Source organism: Mesocricetus auratus, unplaced genomic scaffold (genome assembly GCF_017639785.1).
Source record: "Mesocricetus auratus isolate SY011 unplaced genomic scaffold, BCM_Maur_2.0 Super-Scaffold_6730, whole genome shotgun sequence".
Lineage (NCBI taxonomy): Eukaryota > Metazoa > Chordata > Mammalia > Rodentia > Cricetidae > Mesocricetus > Mesocricetus auratus.
This window is the reverse complement of record NW_024429184.1, coordinates 45,701,663-45,715,527: the sequence shown is the minus strand read 5'-3', so window position 1 is coordinate 45,715,527 and position 13,865 is coordinate 45,701,663. Positions and strand designations below refer to the sequence as shown.

General features: G+C 40.1%; 1 long non-coding RNA gene across 1 annotated transcript; it reads right to left on the bottom strand.

The window, feature by feature from the left end:
• Positions 1-701: 701 nt before the first annotated feature.
• LOC110340354 lies at positions 702-6,777 on the bottom strand. The gene is made up of 3 exons (XR_002382155.2): positions 6,565-6,777; positions 1,682-1,852; positions 702-757 (listed from the first exon to the last, which is right to left on the bottom strand). It is a non-coding gene; the product is annotated as an uncharacterized LOC110340354 (long non-coding RNA).
• Positions 6,778-13,865: the final 7,088 nt, after the last annotated feature.

Here is a 13,865-nt window from a genome sequence, read left to right as displayed (position 1 = left end):
TGTCACCAGAGAGGCTTCAACCAGCAACTATTGGGAGCAGATACAGAAACCATGGCCAAACATTAAACAGAGCTAGAGTAACCCTGTAGGAAACAGAGAAGAGAGGTTATAAAAGTTGGAGGAGTTGAGAAAAGCATCAGAGTATGGCCCACAGAATCTACTAACCTAGGTTCATATAAGTTCACAGAGACTAAGCCAACAACCAGGGAGACTGCATGAGACTATCCTAGATCCTTTTCATATATGAGACATTTGTGTAGTTTGATCTTCTTGTGGGACTCCTAACAATGAGCACAGGGGCTGTCTCTGACACTTTTCTCATACTGGGTTGCTACTTCCAGCCTTACTATGAGGGGAGGTGCCTAGCCTTGGTTGGTTTATCAATAAATGAAGATCCATTCCAATACAAAATATTCATTTCTATACCATAATCTCCCTTTTACCTTTAAAAAGAGATTGGTTGTGATGATTAACCATTTGTAACCAACCCCATTTAATGAAAACGAAAATTGATAAACAATATTTGGGAATTTGGGCATTGTTCATACCAAACTGCTTCCTGCTGGTTGGGGGCGCTATCCACACAATGGGGATCATGACAAAACACAGAAACCTAGCTAAGTCCTTGTTTTTTGTAGTCTGCAAGGCTGCATCATCTCAGCTGTTTTAGGTGTTGGATCACCTGGGCCACTGCTTCCGGAGGTCTTGCTTCTATGAAACCATAGAAGTCTGGAAGGAATCCACAGCTTTTCGTTTTCTGTGGAAACACAAATAAAATAACATATCCTTATACTTAAATTTTGAAGTCAAGGCATTTTCAAAAGATATAAGTTGGATTAATTCAGCAGCATTTATACTCAAGTATATTTCAGCAATTATTCCTTCCTTAGCAAGTGAACAACTGAAAAACACAATAGCATACAGTATCCAGACTCTCTGTGTATTTTCCATCTTTACATGGCTTTTTTATTTAATCTATTAATATTACTCTATTTCTTTTACTTTTATTTTTTTCTCTGAGACAGGGTTTCTCTTTGTAAATCCACCTGCCTCTGCCTCTGGAGTGCTGGGATTAAAGGTGTGTGTCACCACAGTCCAGCTTCTGTATTTCTTTTACAACTATCTTGTTTCTTTTTCTCTCCCAAGTATATGTATATTTTTAAACATTTTAGAGGTTTTACTTTATCTGAATCTGACTTACTGTAAGTCTTTATGTTTTTCTGGCCATGTGTCTTTTATTTTTACAGAAACAATCATTCTCATTTATTTTTTTATATTTAGGTTAGAAACAATCTTGTTTCATATGTCAATCCCAGCTCCTTCTCACTCCCGTTCTCCCCCTTCCTCCCCACCAGGTACCCCAGTCCCCGACCCAATCTCCAGTCCAATTCCCAAGGAGGGTGAGGCACTCCATGGTGGATCTCCAATAACTGTCATTTCATCCAGGGCAGGACATAGGCCCTCCCCCAAGAGTCCTGGCTGAGAGAGCCTCCAATATTGTGGAATGGGCACTCAAAGTCTATTTGTGCACCAGGGATAAATACTACCCAAGGCCATGTGTCTTTTATCTGCTAAAAAAAACACGGCTGTTTTAACTGCTGTCTTTCCAAGATGGCGGGCATAAGTTTACTGCCAGCACTGGCCAGGCAACTATGCTGGTCTCTAGCAAAACAGAGCCCACCTGAGAAAAATGCTGCTACCAAGAATCTTGACCAAATGGATCATCTTGCCATGTCAACGGCAAACTCCATAGCAAGTTTCTTCAATGCCCATCTTCCTCTCAGATGTAATTGGTGTGCCAGGAGCAGTTGTGTCTGTCATGAAATCCCATAAACCATTTTAAATGCCATACCTGAAGAAGAGAGGATAACTATCAAAAGGACCATCAAACATACAAGAATCTAATGTTTGGTGTCAATGTCTAATTATCTTAACCTTGTACTTACAATATGTATTTCTCTTTATTTCCTAGTGCTCTTTTGGTCCCAATTCACTTAAACCGAAGCTGGCTTTGGAGTTGGATTTGGCTCTCTTCCTCTAAATACAACTGTGTTGGTTGGTAAAATAAAATTCAGAGTTTCTATATTATATCAAGGAGCCAATTGATGTAACACAGAAGAAAACAAAACCTAGGAACTGTCATCTGCTTATACTAGGTTCTTTCTCTGAAAGTCTGATTTGCCTCATACTTACCATCTTCCTTATTATTGCCTTTCCCATTAAGCATACATATAAAAGTTGAAAATTTCTCTGTTGACATTAACATTGGGTTTTCCACAAAGAACAAGGAATTTCCTAACAGCAATCTTCAAAAACGTCGGAAAGAAAATGGGGCCCGCACAGAACGGGAAAAGACATTCACTAACCTCACATCTGACAGAAGACAGATCTCCAAAATTTACAAAGAACTCAAGAAGCAAGTCTCCAAAACACCAAAGGACCGATTAAAAAGTGGACTACAGAACTAAAAAGAGAATTCTCACTAGAATAGTCTAAAATGGTTGAGAGACACTTAAGAAAGTGTTCAATATCCCTAGCCATCAGGGAAATGCAAACCAAAACAACTCTGAGACACCATCTTCCTCCTGTCAGAATAGCTAAAATCAAAAACTACAATGACAATTTATGTTGGAGAGGATGTGGAGAAAGAGGAACACTCTTCCACTGCTGGTGGGAGTGCCAATTCGTACAGTCACTTTGGAAATCAGTATGGAGATTCCTCAGGAAAATGGGAATCAGTCTACCACAAGACCCAGAAACTCTACTCTTAGTCATATACCCAGAAGATGCACATTCATACAAGGACTTCTGTTCCACTGTATTCATAGCAGCATTATTTGTAATAGCCAGAACCTGGAAGCAATCTAGATGCCCATCAACTGAAGAGTGGATACAGAAAATGTGGTACATATACACAATGGAGTACTATTCAGTGGAAAAAAAACAATGGAATCTTGAAATTTGCAGGCAAATAGAGGGCACTAGAAGAAACCATTCTGAGTGAGGTAACACAGTCACAAAAAGAGAAACATGGTATACACTCACTCATATATGGATTTTAGACATGAATCAGGGGAATGCCATCAAACAACCCCACTGCCAGAGAGACTAGGAAACAGAACCTTCATCCAGCAACTGATGGAAACCAAGGCAGACACCCACAGCTAAACACTGAATTGAACTCCTGGAATCAAGTGACAGAAAGGGATAACTGATGAGCAAAGGAGTTAATATTGGACTGGTTTAACTCACAGAAACAGTTGACCTGAACAAGGAGGAACTCATGGACCCCAGACTGATGGCTGGGTAGATAGCATGGGACTGATCCAGACCCCCTGAATGTGGGTGTCAGTGAGGAGGCCTAGGAAATCTATGGAGCCTTGGGTAGTATTTATCCCTGGCATACAAATGGATTTTGGCTTTCCATCCCACAATGAGGGATGCTCTCTCAGCCTGGACTCTTGGGGGAGGGCCTAGGCCCTGCCCTGGATGAAATGACAGACTCTGGAGATCCTCCATGGAGGTCCTCACCCACCCTGGGGATTGGAATGGAGATTGGGTGGGGAACTGGCAGGCCTGGTGTGGGGGGCTGGGGAAGAGGGGAGGAAAAGGGAGCTGGGATTGACATGTGAAGCAAGCTTGTTTCTAACTTAAATTTTAGAAAAGGGTAGAAAAAACAGAGAAAGTGTTCAACATCCTCAGCCATCAGAGAAATGCAACTAAAACAACTCTGAAATACCACCTTACAGGGGCCAGAATGGCTAAAATCAAAAACACCAAAGACAGTCTATCCTGGAGAGGATGTGGAGAAAGAGGAACACTCATCCATTGCTGGTGGGGATGCAAACTTGAATGACTATGTTGGAAATCAGTATGGCAGTTTCTCAGGAAAATGGAAATGAGTCAAGATCCAGCAATTCCTCTCCTGGGCATATACCCAAAGAATACACATTCATATAACAAGGACATATGTTCAACTATGTTCATAGCAGCATTGTTTGTAATAGCCAGAACCTGGAAGCAACCTAGATGCCCTTCAATTGAAGAATGGATTGAGAAAATGTGGTACATTTACACAATGGAGTACTATTCAGCAGAAACAAAAACAATGGAATCTTGAAATTTGCAGGCAAATGGATGACATTAGAAGAAACCATTCTGAGTGACATAACCCAGTCACAAAAAGACAAACACGGTATGTACTCACTCATATATGGATCAGGGGAGTGCCAGCCTACAATCTCACTGCCAGAGAGTCAGGGAAACAGGTAGGATCCCAAGAGAGATATGCATGGTACCCTAGAGAAGGGGAATGAGGCAAGATCTCCTGAGCAGATTGGGAGCATGGGGGGAGGGGAGAGGGAGCCAGGAAAAAGAAAGGGGGAGAAGAGGAGGGGAGAGGAAGGCATGGGAAAGCAGGAAGGTTGAGTAGGGGGAAGAATAGAGGAAAGCAGGATGAGAGATACCATAATAGAGGGAGTCATTATAAGTTTGAGGAGAGATCTGGCACTAGTGAGATTTCCAGAGATCTACAAAGATGACACCAACTGACAAACTAAGCAATAGTGGAGAGACTACCTTAAATGCACCTCTCTGATAATGAGTCTGACTACTTCCTTATATGCCATCCTAGAATCTTCAACCAATTATGGATGGAAGCAGAGGCAGACACCCACAGTGAAACACTGAACTGAGCTCCTGGAATCCAGTGACAGACAGGGAGGACTGATGAGCAAAGGGATCAAGATTGGATTTGTTTAACCCACAGAAACAGCTGACCTAAAGAAGAGGGAGCTCTTGGACACCAGACTGATGGCTAGGAGGCCAGTAAGGGACTGATGCAGACCCCCCTGAATGTGGTTGTCAGTGAGGAGGCCTAGGCAATCTATGGGGCCTTGGGTAGTAGATCACTATTTATCCCTGGCATAAAAATGGACTTTTGGTGCCCATCCCACAATGATGGATGGTCTCTCAGCCTGGACTCTTGGGGGAGAGCCTAGGCCCCTGCCCTGAATGAAATGACAGACTCTGGATATCCCTCATGGAGGTCTCACCCTCCCTGGGGTACAGAGTGGGGATTGGGTGGGTTGAGGAGAGAGTGTGGGAGGAGGGGAGGGGAAGGGAGCTAGGATTGACATGTGAAGCAATCTTGTTTCTAATTTAAATAGAAAAAAATCTAAAAAGAAAAAGAAAATGGTATCCCACATCATTGACTCCACCTGACAAGTACCATCCTGAAACCGTTTTGGGACTACATTGTTCTACACACCTCCGGATCAATGAACTAACATGGTGCACCTTCTACAATCTGGCCAGAGCCTTAGACAAGAGCTTCAATCAACACTAGAACTTCAGTCAAGAACTTCAATCAAGCATCTCCCACCAACAGAGACTGAGTACAAATGTTGTAGTTAGTACACTTGAGACTTTCACTACACTAACATTTTCTTCCTACAGGATCCCATGAGGTTGTCATCATCCCATCTCATCAGGAAGTAATTTCAAAAATACTATGCCCCCTTTCCCTACTGTTGATATTGCAGGACAGTTTATACCTGTTAGGGTTAGTTTTCAATTATTTAGGGTTATGATTGGAAGGAGGTGTTCAGACTTGGACATCCCTTTCAGATAAGTTTAGGGTTTAGATGGGATAGATATACTTAGGATAGGATATAAGCAGATTATAATTTGCTTATCACCTTCTATGTATATATGCTGTATATGTTTGAGTTTTGTTTCAAGTCTAAATCTTTTATTTAGACTAAAAGGGGAATTGTACGGGAGATCTCACATACCTGAGGTACTGACTATGCCCATTTGGGGTGTGGATAGAGGGATGTGGTAAAGGCAAGGGACATAAGGGGGAAAAGAAAGGGAAAGCTCTCTCTTGGATCCCAGCTGAGGTTCAGAGACCATAGAGCACTGACCCAATTCTCAGTTTTTCATGTAACTTACTTCTCTCTATCTTAATAAATATCCAACTACCTTTTCCCAGCATTCTTAGTGTGACTCATTTTCCCTTCAAATTAAATTAAGAAAATAGTGGATCTGTATAGCTAAGCTAATGATTTTGACAGAAATGCCAAATATATTAGATAAACATACATTGGAGGGAAAAATATTGCCTCTTCAACAAATGGTGTGGGAAAACTAGAATCCACCAGAAGAATGCCACTTAGTCCACATTTCACCCTGAACAAAAATCAACTCCAAATAGATAATCTGGGGACCTCAAGAACTCAGGAAATAATGCTGAAAACTGATGAACAGGATTTCAAGAGATTAAAGAGCTTCTGTGCAGTAAATAAAATTATCACCAGCGTGAAGGGACAGCCCACCAAACATCGGGGAAATCTTTGCTAGATATATACTTCTCTAACCATTAATCTTGGTTGTCAACTTGATTTCATCTTGTTCAGCTCAAAGACAGGCATCTGGGAATGTCTGTGATGTTATTTCCCAGGAGGATTTACTGGAAGATCCTCGCCCCAGAGTAGGCAGCACCTTCTGGTGGCAGCCAAGATATAGCAGGTCTAAGGGGAGAGCTGTAGAGTCTGCATTCACCTTCACTCATTGCTGGTATCAGCATCCACTCTGTTGCTGGGGCCATCCTTTGCTGATCCTGGAATCCAGCTTCCTCAGTCTTCCACCATGGAATGAAGACCGTGTGACTCTCCTGGGATCCTTCATGTAATCAGCTCCAGATTGAGAGCATCTGGGGCAATCAGAGCATCCAGCAGCATCCAGCCTCGAGGACAGAGCAGCTACCACATTTTCAACCTTTGCAGTATACAAACACCCATCACCGTGCTACCTAGTGAATCTCAGGAGACCCTCTTTATAATATGTACCCATCTATTCATTCTACTGGTTCTGTTCTTCTTGAGAACTATGGATAATACTTAAAAAGCAGAAGAGAAGGAAGAAGATTATAGGTGAGTAAAGGGGGTGGGGAGAGGAAAGTATAGGGGTTAAGATGGCCTATCATATACTTGGAAGAAATTGCCTTTTGAAACTCAACATATATGAAAAATAAACACCAATTAACAAAACTTTTGTGTGTATGTGGTTTTTAGAGACAGGGTTTCACTGTGTAGCTCTGGCTGACAGGGAACTCCCTCTGTAGACAAGCTAGGTTTTGAACTCACAGAGATCCCCCTGCCTCTACTTCCCAAGTGCTGAGATTAAAGGAATGAGTCACATCTCCTGGCTTCATTTTTTAAAACTATTTATTCATAAGCTACAAAACACTAAAACACCTCTCCAAGTTCTTAATGTGACAACAACATATCCCTAAAGACCATTCCGTGTAGGCTCTGACTTTTAACTCCTTTCTCCACAAACTATCTGAGATCTAATAAAATGTTCTTGCCCCAAAATAACTGCTGTGAGAAGATCCTGTGTATGGCAAAAAGGAATTCTGAGAGGCAAAAACACTGATATCTCCTCCTTGTTTTTCAGAAGAAATAAGGGGACCCCAGTATGTTTTCAGAGCCTCAGAAAGACCCGAATGCATCCTTGTGAGACCACTTCCCCAACCATGTTATTCCCACCTGCCACCCACGAAGACCAGTGAAACATGCTGTTTGGCCTCTTCTAGAACTTTCAGCAACACCCCTGGGATGAGGTTGAAAAGTCCCGGATCTTTTGCACAGAGGTTTTTGCACAGTTCTACGATGTGTCTTCTAAAATGACATGACATGACTACACATGAGCTGTTCATTTAGACTACCACTGACCTCAAGAGTAATTCACAACCTGCAAAAGATAAAGGGGCACCTTTCTGGGAGGGAACTGCTCCTTCTGTCTTCCCTTCCACTTATGGCCCTCAGGCAGAAGAACCACATGCCACTAACAACCTTCAGACCAAATAAATACTGGAAGGTTACCATTGTTACTACAAGGAACTGGAAGTGTTGACATGGGGTAAACAAGCTGAATTTACCTCCTCTCTTTCCCTAGCAGTTCAAAACACTACCTGCCTAATGGCTAGAGCTGTATCCTGTATATCCTGTTAGACAGGGGAGACTCAATTGCTTCCTGATCAGAAAGCCAAAAAAAATAAAAATTAAAAAAGCCACATAGTCACATTTCCCAGCAATACAGCGATGAGCAACAAAATTACACTAGTTTGAAGTGGTATGCAATTCACTTTAGATATGTTATTAGCTGAATATAAAGCCAGTGGTTTAAGAATTAACCCATAACTTGAAAGACATAAACTTCCTAATTTTTATATTATCAGAGTTTATAAAGCCAATATGGCCCTGCTATACATTTCAATGACCAGTTGGGCCAAAATATGTTTTAAACAATTAGCAACATGCCTGAGTTTCCCAATGGAAGGGAAAAAATGGGGCAGGAAGAAAAGCAACAAGCAACACAAAAAGAAAAAACAAGGACAAGCTGGCACTCTGGTAAACTAATGAGTTTTTAGCCAGCAGGAATCCCTCCAGGTACTTTCAAGATTCCTTCCCTGGTGTGATTCCCTTTGGATTTAATCTACATGGGACCCCATTGTCTAAGTATAAGTGTATCATCAAATTCTTCTATACAAGTGAAGCTACCTGCTGCTTCCCACATGTCCCTTTCTTGCTATCCAGAGCAGAACAAGTCACAAAGCCTGTATTTCCTAAGAGATAAGACTTAGCCAACTAGGCCAACTGCAAGAGATGAGAGGGACTAGTTTACAGTTGCTGGTAACTGTAAAGGGAGATTTACTCTTTGTTTGTTTTAAGGGAACATCTTAGCTTATATAAAGTTGGCCTGGATTTCAAACTCAAGCAATGACACATAGTACCTAAGAGAGTAAACTTTGTTAAGCAAAACTGGAATCTGGCTGGTTCTGCAACTTACCAACCCACAGGACACTGAGAAAATATCCAAGTGCTGAGTACTGTGGCATTGTCAAAGTGCTGAAGTGAGATTAACCCATTCACTGCTCCAAAAGGCCCTATAAATGAGGTGATGATATAGAAAGAATATGGCAAGATAAGTGGTAAGAGCTTGTAAATTAAATAATTGGAAACTAGTTATCCCTGATATTTAAGCTACACTGTTAATCATTTCATTGGTGGTTTTTAAATTTTTTAAATAATCCACTGTAAGAAATGTAACCAATGTCAAGAAGTGTGGTTTTAATACAACCCATTACACAAATACACATTAGCTTAGCTATTACATGCATACTATTTTGTGTATATTTGAAACTAAAATTTTATGAAGTATAACTACACTTATCTCATGCAGTGCACCAGTTACATCCCACAATACTATTTAAAACTGCTACTGAATCGAAAAATATCTAATGAGCTATGATCTAAAATTTGAAAAACACCTATTTCTTTTGACCATCATAGGAATTTTAGTAGGATTAACTAATACAATATTTTCACAGCACTCAACATGACCACCATACATTCCACATAATCAATGCATGTTTATCTTGAAAATTAGCCATAACTATGAGGAAATGGGGTAAACCCTGGCAGGGCTCTAAATAAACCTATTACCAGTGAAGGTCTGTCCTTGGCAAGAGAGTGGGAATTTCCCCAGTAGTTTGAACCTGTACTTCGGTGGAGTCCAGTTCAGAAAGAGAACTGTGTTATAGTTGATCTGGTTTCTGCTTCTCAATTGAAAAAGCCCAAATTACAAGCTACTACGCCTGTCTGCCAAAATCCTTAGTCGTTCCAACTTATTGCTAGGTCTGTGTTGACATCCTCCCTGATGCAGCAGACATTGACACATACAAAACTGATCAAAATGAGTCTTGCTAGGGAGAAATAATCATTTCCTATCAAAACGCCTTCAATTTGCCAAAACCTGCTGGTTTAAAACAATTTAATCTTATTAACTCATAATTAATTCAAGAAGTCTGGATAAGATCAATTCAGGCAAAATCAAGGTTCAACAAGGGAAGCCTTCATAAATGTCATAAGGGAGCATCATTGATTTGTCCCTCTCTTTTCTGGAGGATACCTACCCTTCATGTCTCAACACCTTTTTCCTTTTTCCGTGCTGAAAGCCAGCAACGGTGGGTTGATTTTTTTTCACATGGAATTACTCCATCTCTGACTCTGGCACTTTTCATACTCTCCATCCCTAAAGGACCTTCGTGATAACATGAAGTTCACCGGAAAAACACCAGATAATCCATCTAAAAGATTCTTGACATAATCACATCTCCTAAAACCCTTGCCCAGTAAAATAAGAGGTTTGAAGGATTCAGAAAGAAACATCTTTGGCTAATTTGGGAGAATATTTAAGTGACTATTTTGCAAAACTGATGATGAATCACACAAAATAGTGGAATGTATAGCAACAACAATAACATAGAACTTACCAAACATTTACTATGTGGCAGGTGATCTATTCAAGGCTGTGCTTGCCCTCACTCATTTCTCTGACAAGAAATCAAGACTAAACAATATGTGATTAAGTAAGTTGCTCAAAGTTACACAAACAGCAGATGACAAACCCAGGCCTTCCTGACAACAAAAGCCCTGCTGTCAACCTGCATGGGTCATTGCACACAGTTAGGTTCCAAATATGTGCTCATTTAATCATACAAAAGCTTTCTGAATCACAATTCTTTTATTATTTTTCAAAAACAGACCTTATCCTGAGCAAATTAACTTATTTAATTAAAATTATATGAATCAAAGACAAACTTCCAACTGAAAGATTTTGCTAACCTCTTTAAATTTGTTGGGAATTACATAGTTCCAGTCCCAAATGCAACTTAACATTTTGTTTCTTTAATTTTGCATGTATTTACTATGAGAGAAAGTAAGCAAAACTCTCTACTAAGAACCCCAAAGTACCACACTTCGCTGGAACTCAAGGTGAACTTTATCATCTTCTACTTCCTCCACTATATTCTCTTCAGACCTTAGATCGGCTCAGGCCACCTCGGTGTGTGAGGGGGTTAGAGAACAATCTGGGGAGCCAGTTATCTCTCCTTCTACCATGTGAGTCCCAGGTCTCATACTCAGGTTCCCAGGCTTGGTAGCAAGTACCTTCACTCAGATTCTTTAACATATTTTGCATCATTTAGGAATAATGAAGACAGAACTCAAATAGACATCAAGACGTCTGATAAGAGTTAGATGTCCCAGGTTGAAATAATGACCTAAAAGTTTGAGAATAAGGAAACAGAAAGCCGTGGAAAGAATTAGGGAAAGAAACGGAGTCTAACTTGACTCTCAAAGAAATGCAAAGGTCAAATAAGCTAGAGTTCTTAAGAAAAGTGGTGTCAAGAAAGAAGAACAGCATGGGCAGGGATGAGCCACAGGAAGCTTGTTATGTATAAACAAAAAGGAGATTAGAGAAGAATAAATAAAATATTGAGGCTTTGAAAAGGGATAAATAAGGTTCAATTTAAGAAGGCATGAGGAGACATAACCTGAAAAGTTCTGGGGCAGGAGGACCTAAGATTAGGGAAGACAGTCATAGAATGGAGTTAGAGAAGAAGGTAGGATTGGAAACCAGCAATCTCTGTCACCTTCTGGGAACAAAACTATGTCACTAGGACACCTGAAAGAAGTGGAGAATATGGTTTTACTCTTACACCCTTTGGTTCCACTAATCTTTATAAATGCACATGTGTGAGCTAGAAAAATGTTATTACAAACATGTATATAAAAAGATTTTTATGGACCCACAGTACTATGGAATAAAACCAGACATCTTCTGGTGCCAAGTTGAGGGGACCAGGATAAATTAAAGTTTAGTCATACTCCTGCTACACTCAACAGCCTGCAAAAGCAATTCAGCTGGCTTTCCCATTGGCATGAAAATTACCCCTTTAGCTTCTGCTTGCCTAGTTCAATCTAAGCATAGTTTCAAGATGAACTGGAGCCCAGTCATTTTATAGTCCCTTTATATGGTTGCTCAACTAGGAATGAGCATCTATTTCATAACTGACTTGGGCACGTCACAGGATCCAGTCATTTACCCCAAGGACTAAGGCTAGTGATAGAGTCACAAGACAAACAGAAGACAGCCCAGCCCAGTATTGTGGCTCAGATAATGTCTGTCATCTGGTTTCTAGTGCTCCCACTATAATGCTCCCACATCATCAATATTTATCATTATTTATTGGCATCAATATTTTTCTTTTCAAATAAATGTGAAACCCAAATGCAATTTTGCTACATAGAAGAACAAGTTATTATCGATCTCTGTTTTGTTTCTAAGAATTAACTAATGACCAGTTCTTCCCTGGCACTCCTTCCAGCCTTTCTTTCTAGCCCATCTCCATTTCTCTATGACTCTCAGTTGATTGGAAGAACAGCTCTCTACTAGGGACCCCACAGTGCCACACTTCGCTGGTACTCAAGAAGGTGAATTTATGCCCCTCTATTTTCTCCACTGCAATCTCTTCAGACCTTAGACCAGTTGCCATGTGAGCTCCTCCGCACAACCCATCTCCATCCCCTTAGGACTGGCCTTTCACTGTAAACCAGGGTCCAGGGTCTAGGTAGCTCTTTCCCATCACTTCTTTCAGTCATTCCTATTCACTTATCTCTATGCCCTTGTGAATCTTTATTGACCTGAAGAACTCCTCTCTACTTTTTCCACCAGGCTTAGCTGTAACTCAGGGGCCCAACAGCTGCACATTTGACTAGCAACAACAATGGGCAACAGCAACCAAAGAATGGAACACCCACTTGGAAGACCCAACAAGGGTGAGATTTGATAACTACACCAAGAAACACTTCAAATGTCCAAGCCCAGATGCTGAGAGTCCAGCTCAAAAACACAAACATGAACAATGAAGACAGTCAGATAAATAATCCCAGAACAATTAATCAAAAGAGGAAAAGAAAATATTACAACAAAATAACAAAAAAAAAAGATAAGCACTGCTCATTAATAACTGTCAATAACAGGATCCATCCTTCTGCTGTATCCAAGAAATGCACCTCATCCACAAGTACGGAAATTACCTTTTGGTAAATGAATGGAAAAAGGAATTACAAGAAAATGGGAACCAAGAAGCAAGTAAGCATAGCTATTTTAATAGCATACAAAATAGACTTCAAACCAAAATTATTCAAAAAAGAAATGAAACAATACTACATAGTCATAAAAGAAAAACACAAGAGGATCTTAGAATTCTAAATATTTAGGGAAAGAAACGGAGTCTAACTTGACTCTCAAAGAAGTGCAAAGGTCAAATAAGCTAGAGTTCTTAAGAAGAGTGGTGTCAAGAAAGAAGAACAGCACGGGCAGAGATGAGCCACAGGAAGCTTGTTATGTATAAACAAAAAGGAGATTAGAGAAGAATAAATAAAATATTGAGGCTTTGAAAAGGGATAAATAAACAAAAGAGCACTCAATTTCACAAAAGACATACTACTACAGCTAAAATCACATATTGACCCTAAAACAGTAATAGTAGATGACTTCAATACCCAACTCTTGCCAATGCATAGTGCATCCAGACAAAAATTAAACAGAGAAATAAGGAAGTTAAATAATATCATAAACCCAATGTACCTAATAGACATTGACAGAATATTCCACTAAAACAACAGTCTTTGGAACTTTCTCCAAAATTGACCCTATACCAGGACACAAAGAAAGTCTCAACAGAAATTTAAAAATTGAAATAACACCCTGAATCTTATCTGACCACCATGGATTAAAGAGATATCAGCAAAACAGAAACTACGGAAAGTTTAAAAATTCATGGAAGCTGAACAACTCGCTACTGAATGAAAACTGGGTTGAGACAAAAATCAAGAAGGATGCTAAAAATTGAATGAAAATGAAGACATAATATATCCATATCTATGGGACAAATTGAAGACAACTATCAGAGGCAAGTTCACAGCACTAAAAATGTTTGAAAGAGCTGG